At 33.9% G+C, this 15,062-nt stretch overlaps 1 long non-coding RNA gene across 1 annotated transcript in view; it reads left to right on the top strand.

Moving 5' to 3' along the window:
• Positions 1-421: 421 nt before the first annotated feature.
• LOC149794016 (uncharacterized) overlaps positions 422-15,062 on the top strand; it is a 100,971-nt gene continuing 86,330 nt past the window's right edge. Inside the window, exon 1 of the long non-coding RNA XR_016422926.1 lies at positions 422-702. This is a non-coding gene — a long non-coding RNA (uncharacterized LOC149794016). The remainder of the gene's footprint in view (positions 703-15,062) is intronic.

Here is a 15,062-nt window from a genome sequence, read left to right as displayed (position 1 = left end):
CATATTATGTACCATTTATTCAATTTCATGGAAATCTGTTGATCCTAGAGTTGTTACATGATTTATCTCTTTAATTTTAAAGTTACTAGCTCATTGATAGAATTGATGATTGCATGCTATCCAAGTTTTCATATGTGTAGGATTTCATAGGGTTATATGAAATAATTTCCGTTTTCTATTAGGACGATACTGATTATCATGAGTTAATGATAATCACATATTTATATCTGATCTTGTAATGTTTAAATAATCTTGTAAGTTAGTGATTGCTGTGAGCTAGAATTTTGTGAAATTTATGCAATAGTAACTGAGCATGTGGCAGTGTAGGCAAAGAGATACAGTAACATTGGATATACCACTAACGTGTTAATTATGGCCTGTCACTGTGAAGTGAGGGTGATGTTCTATTGGATTAGTTCGGAATTTATGCAATGTGGATAGCTAGTACGCTTCTGAGTAACATAAGTGAGGGAATTTTATGTACATGTAGAAAGTGGTACATACAGAGATTATGGGGTAATTTTGTCCTTTAAGGAACAGTTTTCTGTGGAGAGATGGGACAGCCCAAAGATGGAAGTAAAAAAAAAAGGAGTGATGAGTTAAGAATAAAAGACTAGGAAGTCCAGGGATGAAGAGTGAAGTGTAGAGAATAGGAAGGCTCATGGAAACAGGAAGACGTTGATATATGGTCAAGGGAGAAAGGTGATGCAATCAGTCATGGACATTGCACTCTTTTCACCACTCGTTATTATGATGAAATAAATCCAAATTAGGCAGTGCTATTTAATTATGTTGACAAAATCTAGATTGAATTGGAATTGCCACTATTAATTTGTTTTGATTAATTTGTTATTTTCCTTGTCTAAGGGGGCTCGTATTGTATTATTTCTTCCCAATATTCTTGTTCAGTTCTCTGTTGAAACTCTATCGTCCACTCCTACTGGGCTATAATATTGAGGGAGGTCATCCTCTAGATAACAGTAGCCAAATCCAATTAACCACCACTCTTTATAAGAGGGTGATGTTACACTTATTAACAATTTTTTGTCATATTGCTATGATGTCTGCAGTGTTGCAGTTTATAGTGATGTCAAGCACTGGGGCATCATGCCACATACATGTAGCATCCTGTCCCACACAGTCACATTATCCTAACACCAGGCCGACCAGTCCTAACACTAACCTCTTAATGCTGAGCACCTAGCTAAGCAGGTGCTAGTACCATTTTTTATAAATGGTCTTTGGTATGACTCCAATCCGCAACCTACCACATCCAATGTTTAGCCTTCATAGTACTACCTGGGTAAAAAAAATTATGTCATATTGATCAAGTATATACTGTAATGTTCAAAACATTTTGAGGGCTGTGCAGTTAGAGTTTATTTTACAATAGTGGACTATCTTACGGACATAGCCATTTTATCATGTTCTTAATACAGTTGCAGTTAACTTGTTAGCATGATCCAATAAAGTGGAAATCATTCCACATGAAGTTCCTAATTATGCATGACTAAATGTGGATTATTTAGTCCATTGAAAAGATTTGGTTCTTTCATTGCTAATTTTCTAAGCTTGAGTTATTAAGTGACTATTCAGTATACATACTTAACATGGTCAAATAAAATTTCTGATGCATCTGCTTTTCATCTTTTCTTTTTTTTAATTAAAAAGTTAACTGGGAATAATGTATACAGATGATAACTGAATTGTGAGTGGATTTTCCCTAAAAACTGGAAATGAATAAAAACAGTTACATTAGTGAACAAATACATAGTGAAACAAATAAATAAATTGTCTTGTAGAACTAATCAATTTTGATTTTTTAATTGTCCATGCAAATCCTTGAATTAAAGGGGTTGTGTTGAAAACTCATTGAAATGCCATTGGATTTGTTGAAGAACTTCTTTAAATTAGTCACTTTCTTTCTGGATTATATTACAGAAAATAGTAAATGTGTGTAGCACTTTTTAAATTAAAATATATTTGTATCCATATATTGTACAAAATAAATGGGAAGAGACTGGTGGAATCAAAATGTCACATGATGTGAGTAGTTATTACATGAAATAGCATCTTTTGCTGTAGTACTGTGCAGATTATTTGGGTTTTTCCTTTTTCCTTTGGATTTATTTTTATATACTTATCAACATAGTAATATATGGAGAAAATTTTATTTCCATAGCAACAAAAATCCTTCATGAAAAGTCTGTGAGAAATTACTTGAGGGCTGTCGGAACTAATTAACCAGGCCAGTACTGATAAATTTATGTCTTTATTTATTTAAATAAATAAATTTAACAATGAATAAATGAAGTAACAGTTCTTCATCTATTGTTGGAGTTTTCAGGTAAACCACCACTTTTCTGGCAACTTATGGTCCAGCATCTCTTTTATCCCAGACAAAATTATGAGTGGTCACTTGAAATTCTCAACTCCACCAAATTAGTCTACTGGGCACGCACTAACTTGGATTGTTTTCCCTGCATTTGTTGGTGGTGATACTTGTATTTTGTATGATTCTTAGCTTATTTTACTTAAATTTAACCCTAGCAATGGCTTTGAAGAAAGATGCAAGTGTCAGTGGTGGCATCAAGCATAAACACCAGTCAGTATCAATACAAGATAAAGTAGAACCATTGAAAGAACTGGTGTTTCCATGCAAAATCTGTGTGACACATATGGCACTGGTTCATCAACTTTTTATGATATAAAGAAGCAGAGGGACAAAATATTGAAATTCTCTTCAGACAGTGATTCCAAGAAGTAAATAAACATTTAAAAAAAACTATTAAAGATCGTAAGAGTACTGAGCATGACCGAGTGATAATGGAATGGTTTTGACAACGTTGGAGTGAAAGATTGGACTTGTAGGGCATGATAGTAATGGATCAGGCTCCATTGTTTCATAAAGAACACAAAATAGAACATGAGTGTGACTATAGTGAACAATGGCTTCAAAAGTTCAAGAAGCATCATAGATTTTCGATGCATAAAGTGTGTGGAGAAAAATGGTCTTGAGACCGCATAGGAGCTGCCGAGTATGTGGAAAAATTTCAAAAGCTTGTAGATGATGAGCACTTTAGTCCTGAGCACATGTATAGTGCAGATGAATCTGCATTATATTGGTAATGCGTGACTTCAGTTGGTCTGGAAAAACTGTTAATTCGACAAGGCTTTGGAACCAAGGGTGCCAGAAAATCGGTGGTTTACCTGTACCACAGTACTAGTAATAAGCTACATGTTCTCCACCTGTGGTGGTATTTTTAGCATGTCAAGATATTTGCCACTTCAGTTCATAACATCATACCATTGACACCATAAACTACATTTTCTTCTCTTTCTAGATACCAAAACTCCTTGCTAATTTATTGGTGATTAACAAAGCCCAAGCTCAGGTGTTGAAAACTGACTCCTAGCTTCTTGTGCTTTACTCATGTGTGGTATTGCCATAACTCATCACTGAAGTATTTCTTATATGACTAATAAAGATGCCTATCACTTGAAAATACCATGTAGAACATGCCCTGTATGGCACTTTAGTATTCACAAGTAGTAAGATAATTTTCCATGTATATATAGAGGTTTTGGGTGGCTCTGTATTTTACATTATACTGCAAAATCTGTGGATTACATTCAAATTAGGCAATGTTGCTTAGTGTTAATTTTGTAGAGTTCTATCCAAGTCATCATAGTAACCTAATATATATAAATGTTGTTGTTGTTGTTGTAGGGTTTAACGCCATTTTTCAGCACACGATAGGCTATACATGGCGGCCAGTATTAATGGTGGAGGAAGAACCCAGGAAAACCCCGGAAAGAACCATTGACCCACGAGAAGCTACGGGCAAGCTTTCTCACATACCCACATTAGCCGAATCCGAGACTCGAACCCACGCAGACAGAGGTGAGATGGCAGTGATCCGTAATGGAGAGTGCTTTAGACCACTCGGCCACTTGGGGCCCCAGATATAAATGTAACATGTATGATAAAGAATCTCCAAAATTATAGTTTCATTTTAAGACAAGTGACATTATTCTTGTGTGATGCATTGATTCATGCAAACAGTATTTGCCTCAATTGTAGATTCCATGGTACATTACTTGCATTCATTTTACATGGCACATTACATGCATTCAGTTGACATGGCACATTACATGTATTCATTTTACATGGCACATTACCTGCATTCAGTTGACATGGCACATTACACATATTCATTTGACATGGCACGTTACATACATTCATTTTACATGGCACATTACATGCATTCAGTTGACATGGCACATTAAATGTATTCATTTTACATGACACATTACATGGATTCAGTTGACATGGCACATTACATGCATTCAGTTGACATGGCACTTTACATGTATTCATTTAATGTGGCACATTACATGCATTCCATTGACATGGCACATTACATGTACTAATTTGACATGACATATTACATGCATTCAGTTAACATGGCACATTACATGTATTCATTTGACATGGCACCTTACATGTATTCATTTTGCATGGTATATTACATGCATTCACTTTACATGGCACATTACATGCATTCATTCATTTTATATGGCACATACATACATTATCTTTACAAAACACATTACATGCATTGATTTATAATAGCATATTGCATGTATTCATTTTACATGGCACATTACATGTATTCATTTTACATGGCACATTGCATGCATTCATATTACATGGCACATTACATGCAGTCATTTTATATGCATAATATGCATGCATTAATTTTACAAGGCACATTACATGCATTGATTTGTCATGGCACAGTACATGCATTCATTTGATATGACATATTACATGTATTCATTTTACAAGGCACATTACATGCATTCATATTACATGGCACATTACATGTAGTCATTTTATATGGCATATGCATGCATTAATTTTACAAGGTACATTACATGCATTGATTTGTCATGGCACAGTACATGCATTCATTTGATAAGACACATTACATGTATTCATTTTACATGGCACATTGCATGCATTGATTTTACATGCCACATTACATGCAATAATTTTACAACGCATATTCATCAGCATATTGATATATCAGTACTTTTGCCACATCGATACATATATCAATGTAAGGAGGTAAAAGATCCAAAATCATACTTGTCCAATACAAATAATTTAAATCACCAGCAGTCAACATTAAGTCCTTTGCATTTTTATCCAAAATCATACTTGTCCAATACAAGTAATTTAAATCACCAGCAGTCAACATTAAGTCCTTTGCATTTTTATCCAAAATCATACTTGTCCAATACAAGTAATTTAAATCACCAGCAGTCAACATTAAGTCCTTTGCATTTTTATCCAAAATCATACTTGTCCAATACAAGTAATTTAAATCACCAGCAGTCAACATTAAGTCCTTTGCATTTTTATCCAAAATCATACTTGTCCAATACAAGTAATTTAAATCACCAGCAGTCAACATTAAGTCCTTTGCATTTTTATCCAAAATCATACTTGTCCAATACAAGTAATTTAAATCACCAGCAGTCAACATTAAGTCCTTTGCATTTTTATCCAAAATCATACTTGTCCAATACAAGTAATTTAAATCACCAGCAGTCAACATTAAGTCCTTTGCATTTTTATCCAAAATCATACTTGTCCAATACAAGTAATTTAAATCACCAGCAGTCAACATTAAGTCCTTTGCATTTTTATCCAAAATCATACTTGTCCAATACAAGTAATTTAAATCACCAGCAGTCAACATTAAGTCCTTTGCATTTTTATCCAAAATCATACTTGTCCAATACAAGTAATTTAAATCACCAGCAGTCAACATTAAGTCCTTTGCATTTTTATCCAAAATCATACTTGTCCAATACAAGTAATTTAAATCACCAGCAGTCAACATTAAGTCCTTTGTGTTTTTACTCTGTCAAGTTACAATGCAATCCTGGCACAGGTAGCATGAGCAGCATGTGTAATTTTAGATGCATATTTGATCATCCCTCAAAAGCATTATTTACGGAACTCAAATGGTTCACAATATTTGACAGGATAGATTTTCACAAGGTAGTTCTTTTATATAAATGTCTACATGGAATTGCACCAGAATATCTTTAGTACTTATTCAGGCCTTTATCAACACAATACCAGTTGAGATCAATATCACCTGGAAACCTTCTAGTACCAAAACCAAGAACAGGGCAATTTAAAAAGAGTTTCCAATACTCTGGTACAGTTCTGTGGAATAAGCTTCCACTACATCTACTGAAAATATTAGAGTATTTAAGAAAAGATATCATGAGCATGTATGTGTTTCTAATAGATAATGGAATTTCGTATTTTAATACTAAACATGTTAAAATAAACAGTAATTATTGCTATCTTCAGATAATGTGCATTGTTATACTCTCCTTAAGTGGGCCTCAAGGGAGAATAGTCCTTGACTAATGAGTCACCCTCTATAAATAAAGCATTATTATTATTATTATTATTATTATTATTATTATTAGTCCTTTATGTTCGTTAAAAACAAAACAAACAAACTATAGCTACACCCATTCCCTTGTCCAAATTAACGCAAGGTGACTTACTTGTGCAGTTTGAAATTTGTATCATAATGCAAGATATTAAATGGGTTATTGACTTAATATATTCTCAACATTATTGAAAAAAATTCAAAACTAATAATGTTATTGCATGACAATAGATGACAAAGAATACATCATGATATATTAAACATCAGGATCAATACATGTATATGAAAACTGTAACCATTGATTTGTTGGTCATGCAACATGACATCAGTTTTGATTGATTACTAAAAATTATTAAATACACAAGAGGAATTGCCAAACCATCAGCTTTAAATATTTAAGTTGGTGGAATTTTCGTACATCCTAATTTTGGAAGTTTTATTAGGTTAATATTCTTACAGTAATTTAAATTTTCATATCCTTTTGTTTCATTCGTGAAACTATTTTTCCTCTCCATGTAAAATGTTTGGAATCACCAAAGTCTTGTTAATCATCTAATGCAATTAATATATAGAATATATTGTCCTTTTTTATACATTAATACCAGATATAATGTGGCACAAAAAATGTGATATTTTAATGAATGGCAAAGCTACAAGTTGAAATATATCATTTTTGGTACCACATATTGAAATGTATTCAGTATTTACAGATAGGAAAGACAATTTTCTTATTCTTATGTACCAAACTTGCCCCAGGATCAAAGTTTAGAAACATTAAGTCACTGTTCAGTACTGTACCCTCAGTCTCACCCCTTTTTGGAAATTCACTTCATTTTCATTTGCTGTCATATAAATATACATGACTTTAGAGCATGGTACTATTGGTTTGACTTAATCTGTCATTGTAAATTAGGTTCTTGAAAATTTGTAAACTATTTGACCCTATCTAAAATCAGTACAAGTGCATCATAGAGGCTTGTTGTCAAGGAGGTAAGAGGAAATAATTTCAAAGAGACATAAGCAGAATCTGATCAGATTTCTTCTTCAAAGAATAATTTTCATGTCTGAAACGTAAGGCTGTTTCTATTTATTTGTTCCAGCTCACAAAGCACTCATTTTTCTTTCTGCATGTACAACTTTTGCGGGCTTGCAGCCAGGTGTCATAAGGCATGATGGGAAATCTTTTATTTTCACATGTGAAAATATAAGGATGTTTCACATGTGACAATATAGAAATGAAACAATTATAAAAGTTATTTTGCCAAAGAGTTTCTTTATTTCAGTTGATTATAATAAATTATTAGTAATTTTTTTCTCCATTTTGTCTTGTCAATATAGTAATGTATGGAAAATTTAATTTCCATGACCAGAAAAACAAACTCCATGAAAAGTCCGTGAGAAAGAAGCCTCTGTGTGTGTGTGTGTGTGTGTGTGTGTGTGTGTGTGTGTGTGTGTGTGTGTGTGTGTGTGTGTGTGTGTGTGTGTGTGTGTGTGTGTGTGTGTGTGTGTGTGTGTGTGTGTGTGTGTGTGTGTGTGTGTGTGTGTGTGTGTGTGTGTGTGTGTGTGTGTTGTAGGAACTAATTAATATTCAGCACTGTGGCAACACACCTGATAACTCATATGAGAAATTAGAACTCTACCTTATTTTCAAAAACATAGATCAAAGATAATGTTTTCTATGTTTTACTTTCTTATGGGAACATTCAAATTTTCATATAACCAAAATCTCCACATGTGAAAATTTGGTCAGTTTTTCCTTGTCTCATAAGATCTAACAAACTGCGCATACGAGCTTGCAAAATCTACCCTATTTTTGTCCATTTCTAAGAAGGTTCTCACATGCAGTTTATGAGAAGATCATGAGAATTGTTGAGATTTTTCTGATTGGGTAACACTAATCAGCTGAATAGTAGCAATGAAAAATAATTCCAAGTGTCGGTCTTGAAAATTGACTGAGTTCCTTACCACAGTTGTCCATGCTGAAATGTATCAAACAAATTAGAAGTCCAAACTGACCATAGTTTTCCAAGCATGTCCAGCATTTTCCATTGACAATGTCCAGGGTTTCCAGGATAAATTTTGCAAATTCTTTAATTTTTCCAATGTTTTATAAGTTTTTTTCAGGGTTTTCCAAGCTATTCCATCCTTTTTCAGAGTTTACTATGGAAAAAGTATGTCAGGGAACAGAGGCTGGAGAAACAAATGTTCCTGAAAATGAATTGCAACACCAAAAACATTGTTGCATCAATTTAAAGCAAAATATCATTGATATTGATTTTGTTCATTATTTGAATTGTTATTTTTACTAAAAAGCAACAAAAAAAACCCCTAAAAGAACTCCAACTTTTGCCCTTCTGCACATGTGCAAGTGAAATAGCCAATAAAAAACACATTTCTAACACAACATGGCATCCAGCTAAATGAAAAGCTCTTGAAAATGGATTGAATGAGTTAATATTTCATAAGAATCTTATGCCAAGCCAATTTATAAAATTCTGAAGCTGTTTGAAAATCTTTTAATGTAGTCTTTTTAGGATTTGTATAATGTGCTAGGTCACTTTCCTTATGGTCCATCACTGTTGGAAAGGTATGAGATGAGCATGACATTTATATTGATTTTGTAATGTAACACTTGGAACAGGAATCTCACATCTAAACATGGTGCAGACCTGCCAACCCTTACCATTTTGCCAGAAGTCTTTTGAAAATTACCCTTTAAATAGAGAATAAGGAAATAAAGCATAAACTATGGAGATATGATTGGTGCAGTAAAAGCTGAATGATTGGCTCACCCATGTTTGATTTGGAGCCAGGTTTCATAGTGGAGTTAGTCAGGAAACCAGACTAACTTTACAGCATTACATAAGATGCTTTAAACTGCACATATTTTTTCATGCAAAGCATCTGCAAGATCAAAATGTTCATAATATAATAGCAATGCATGTTAAAGATGAAAGGGAAAATAATCCTCTTAAAAAGTGTTAATCAGTACAGAAGAATAAAAATGAATATTCAGATTCTTGTGAATAAAAGCAGGAAGGGACACAGTTATGTTTGTTAGACAGAACATGTCGATTTAAGTATGTCTCTTGGCAGGAGAAATGATTGCTGTTGTCATGTGGAATGGGAAAATATTCCCAGAATTATGTCATGTTGAGACATAGTAACAAGTCATTGAGCTACATAGTTTGGAACTGAAATTTGTGCAACTATACTAGTGATAAATAAGGTTGATGTTTTCGTTTGAACATAATATTTACTATCACTCCATGTTTCGAATACCAAACATTTTTATTACGTTTTCCAATTTTACAACATGATATTTTGTTACACCTTACTGAAAGCAGGTCAAACTTGCAGGGAAAAAATGTGATGCCTTACTGAGATGGTCTTGTTAGAGTTGGCAGGTCTGCATGGTGAAGAGTAATTTAATAATTTAATATTTTTATTTTATTCTCAGGATTTCTGTATGGTTTCAAAGGTATATACAGTCAAATCTGTCTTGAGTGACCTCTGCTATGAACAATGAACTGTCGTGCATGGATCATTTTTATTATTTAAATGCACTGTGCTGTCCATGACCATCTGCAGAATGTGACCAGCGATCACAATATTGTGGACAAAATGCATGTTGAAACTTCTATGAATGACTATTTCACTAAAAAATATTGAAAACTGTTGATGTTTATTAATGCGATTCTGATCACAACACAAAGACTTTCTCATTCACATCCTTTACCTCAAACAATAAATAGCAACGCCAACATTAAATTCACACAATCAGTATGAAACCTAGGTGTTATTCTGGACAGTACTCTCACATCGCACCAACATGTCATGAACATATGCAAGGCTGCATATCTTGAGCTGAGACGCATCAGCTCAATTCACAAATATCTTTCAGTTGATGCCACTAAAACACTTGTGTGTTCATTAATACTTTCAAGACTGGATTATTGTAACTCAGTTCTGTCTGGTTCATCTCAATACCTACTCCAGAAACTTCAGAAAGTTCAAAACACAGCTGCTCGGATCATACTTAGAGTACCATGATCAGAGCACACCTCCCCGCTGCTCTGTACCCTACACTGGCTATCCATTCGATCCAGAATCAAACACAAAATTTGTTCTCTGTGCTATGTTTCACTGTCGGACTCTAGTCCAATATACCTATCTGACCTCACCCATGTGTACACACCAGCAAGATACTTACGCTCCTCTTCTGACAATCGTATAATCATTATTCCCACTATGAAAACAAAGTCATATGGACAGCATTCTTTTGCATACCAGGGCCCAGCAATGTGGAATGAATTGCCCACTGAACTTAGACACAAAGACACAGTGATCACATTCAAGAGGGCTCTCAAAACTCACTTATTTCGACTGCAAGAACAAACTTAAAGACCTAATAATGTTTCCTACCTGAAATATTCTCAGCATGTTTTTTATTTTTTAATGTTTTTCTAATTTCATGGTGTTTGTTTTTGTAATATTATTATTATATGTTTTTTATCTTATAGGTGTTGTCTAATGTTGTAAAGCATTTAGAGCTTCTAAAGATTAGGTGCTATACAAAGTCCTCTTTATTATTATTATTATTATTATTATTATTTAATCCACTGTAATGATGATATAAGGGTGCAAATTTCTGTTGATCTATAAAGAGCACATTAATCTGGGCAAGAGAACAACTAATTAGATTTATGGGGCAGTACATGCAATGATTTTTAATGTCTGTGTCATGAGAGGAAGTGATTCGTACTTATGCTTTCATTTATTTAACCATCGAACAGACTGGAAGGAAAAGGTTAACTTCTATCTTTGTATTGGGAATGTTGGAGTTGAAATTGTCTAGAATCAGTTGTTTGGAAATCTGGGAATAGCTGTCCACAGTTTTGACACCTAGTTATAAAAGATGGTAGATATATTTAATCCTAAATAATGGGCATGTTTCCCACACAAAATTTCTTGGTTTTAATATGTCCCATTGAAAATATTTTAGTCAGTCTATGTTTTCCTGCAAGAGGAATTCAAGATTTTATTCTCAGGATTTCTGCATGGTTTAAATGAAATTCTCTTGTAAAACATTTATCTGAGGGACCAGATGTCTGGAAAGTCAACAGAGACAATTCTGGCAGTAGAAGCGAGCAAAGCTTAAAAGCTTAAGGTATTTGCTTCAATCTCGTGTAATTCATTGATACCAATATAATGATTTGCTTGAATTTATTTGCTTATATTTGCATGAATTTATTTGTTTAAATTTATAGATCATTTTTTTTATATGAGTATAACTGTTTGAGTTCATCTGTCTGAATTCATACAATGATCTTCTTTATATAAGTTTGAAAAATTGGTTGAATTTGTTGTCTTGATTGTTATAGGAAGAATTTTATGCATTACTTTAGTTGATATGAGTTATGAGAATCTGTGTGAATTCTCCGATCTTAGATGATTTCATGTATGATAAAGATCTGAGTGCATATTGACTGAAAATAACATAGTTAAGCCATGTAGTGAATTTCCTTCTTTCATTTGTGCAATTGAGATGAGAACAGAACTGTTATGTCTCATGTGATGTTAATGTAAGTCAATGATGAAATAGCTGTTAGGAAGTACATTAATCTTATGAAACTAGGTTTGTTTATGGTCTGCCATGTTTGGCTTGACCAGATAGCCTTTGGTATCTGTTTGAATTCTGACAGAACAATATCTGACATAACAAGAGGGAACTAATGAACTATTCCCAGTATAATATCTGACAGAAGATTTAGGTTGCTTTTCTGTTTATTTTGAAAAAGGAAATAACTCCACTGATGTATCCATGTACATGCTCCTACTTATCCAAATATATATGTATCTACATACTTACATATCCACTTACCCACACAAAGTTTGAGGGATTAAAGAGGCGAGACAACAGAGATTTTGGAGAAGAAAAAAGTGAAAGGACCAAGAAAAACAGCCACAGTGAAGTTGGAGTGAACCAGAAGTAAGCAGGTTATGAAGTTGTACAAGGCAATGACTTCAATTGTTCACTCAGTTTTATGATGAACCCATCCTATCTTTAAAGCAGATTGGCTATTTATATAAGTATATTTGTGTTTGAAATTTGGTGATTTATTTCAAAGAGAAAAGTGTATCTTTCTAATGTAATGTATTATCACAGTTGTTTATGTGATTGATTGTTGTATTTCATGTACAGGGGCTCATGTCATTCTGTTCTATATATCTGCTCTGATGTCTATTTATTCCATCTATAAGTTTTACATTTTATGTTAATATTTACTCGATCTGGGTAACAACACATGGGGCATATCACCCTTTAGATAATGATAACCAAATAGAGCATACACCTTGTAAGAAGGTACAATCCACCAATCAACCACACCACCAACACCAACCAGCCCCCTCCCCCCCCCGATGTCCATTCATAAGTGTTTGTGCTATTTAAAAAAACAGTCTGGTTACCAGTTCTTAAAATTTATAGGTGATGCAGACTCGCCAATGTACATAGTCAATTCTGAGGTTTGTGTTGTTTATTTTTCATTTCTGAAAATCTGCAAAACCTTGATAATGCCCTAATGAGAACTCTTTTGTAAGGGATTCATTTTAGCAGTCACTGGTGTGTTACCAGTCAATAATTAATGCCTTTGATGAATTACTTCTTTGCTCTTGTCATTATTAAGCGATTATTATGTTCCAGATTCCATTGTCGTTATGAAAGGTTCGTGTTGTTTACTGATGCTTTTATGTTACTATATTTAAAACCCATAGTAAATCATGGTGTAGGCCTTTTAAGCCTCTTATTATTGATTCTCTAATTGTTTAATAAATTTATTTTGTTTATTGCTAGGTTAATTGTGTCTTTTGATTTCATTCATTGGTTTAAATATATATTAATAAAATGCATTTATGGTAATTGTGGATATTTTTCCATCTTATGCCCTCTGCATTTTGACCCTGACAAATCGTAATCTTGCACAAACCTTTTAAGAGAGACCACCTGTCTTGAGAGGTCATATTCTTTTGGCAGAAGGGGTGGCCTCACAAGGCAGATTTTACTGTAGTTAGCCTTCTCAGTAAATTGAATGTCAGTTACTGCTCTGTTATTGAACTGCATTTAATCAAGACACTCTTACTGTCGACATAATAAAACTAAGAAATTTTCTTAACACTGTCCTTGAAAATTTTAGTTTCTAATAAAATTAAAATAGTAATTTAACAGTATGTTGTCTGTCTGTCCTTGACTTAAAATGGCACAAGTACCAGCTTCTACTTTTCTTGACTATTGCAAGAAATGTGCATTCGCAGGGCTGGAAACACATTTATGATATCAAATTTCTCTATCACATGCATAATTTACACAAATGCATCACACATCATGTGGATTGGATCACATACAGGAATGAAGATGCAAGCTAGAGTTGTGGATGCATCAGTTTAGAATGATGTCTGCAATCGCTTGATAATAGCTTATATGTGTGCAAAGTGGGGCTGGCAAATGTTTATGGAATGGCATGTCACGGTCTGTCAGTATCCTTCACACTCATTTGTTTTCATTGGAAAGTTGTCCTTAATTTGATGTGTATTGGTATAGCAATTGCAAATAAATTAGTTATACAGCCATTTCCCTTTTAGTGCCAAATATAAAAAAGACTCTTCAGAACTCTGCATACATTCAGTTCTTTGTTATTTGCCCATATATGAAAATCTTGAAATGTTGAATAGGAACAAAAATGGTAATTGCAGTACAGTTAGCATTTGATGACCACAGTTTGTAATGCTGTGATTGTAAAAATGAGATGGCTGCTTGGAAAAATTATGTGATTTCAATGACTAAGACAACATTCACAAGAGAAGGCACAAAAAGGGCATTTGGTCTATATTTCATTGTTAAGCCCCTGCACCGAGTTGTGGGAGATTTTACAGTATTCATATTTTCCATGTTTTTGTCCATCTGTTCACACTTCTTGTAACCACCATAGCTGAGAGACTTTTGCACTTTTTGGATGCCATTTAAAATATGATCTGCGTATCACATGTAGTTGTGCCTTTTTATGTTTCATCTTTTTATTCCAATTTTGAAAGAGCTATTTTGATCAATTTTAAATTACTGCAGTAGATCCAACCCACTCAGCAAATGTGGAATAGGCGTGGTGCATGTCACAGGATGCAACTAATGGAGGAAAGAGCTGTGCTGGCTCTGATTAAAATGGTGGCCTTGTGTCTGAATGGGACATGGTTTGAATCCAACCCAGGTTGTTCACTGAGCAAGGCATTTTCACTCCAGTGGCCTCTGTATTAAACAACTTTCATCTCTTGCTGTGTCATAAAAAATCCAAACCTGACTAAACAGCAATCCTTTTAATGAGTACAGCTTGGGAATCAATCTGGTGTTGACATTGTCTTGTAAACCTAGATGTTGCTTTTATGTCATTGTTGTTGTCAGTTTGGTGCCATTTCAGCACATGATAGGCTATACATAGCAGCCAGTATAACTGGTGGAGGATGAACCCAGGGAAACTTCAGGAAGACATAGGTGGGATGGCAGTGATCAGTAAAGACAAGCACTTC

This window comes from Sinohyriopsis cumingii, chromosome 8, assembly GCF_028554795.1.
Source record: "Sinohyriopsis cumingii isolate HCF-2022 chromosome 8, ASM2855479v2, whole genome shotgun sequence".
Lineage (NCBI taxonomy): Eukaryota > Metazoa > Mollusca > Bivalvia > Unionida > Unionidae > Sinohyriopsis > Sinohyriopsis cumingii.
Note: the sequence above shows the minus strand (reverse complement) of the source record. Positions and strands in the feature narration are given on the sequence as shown.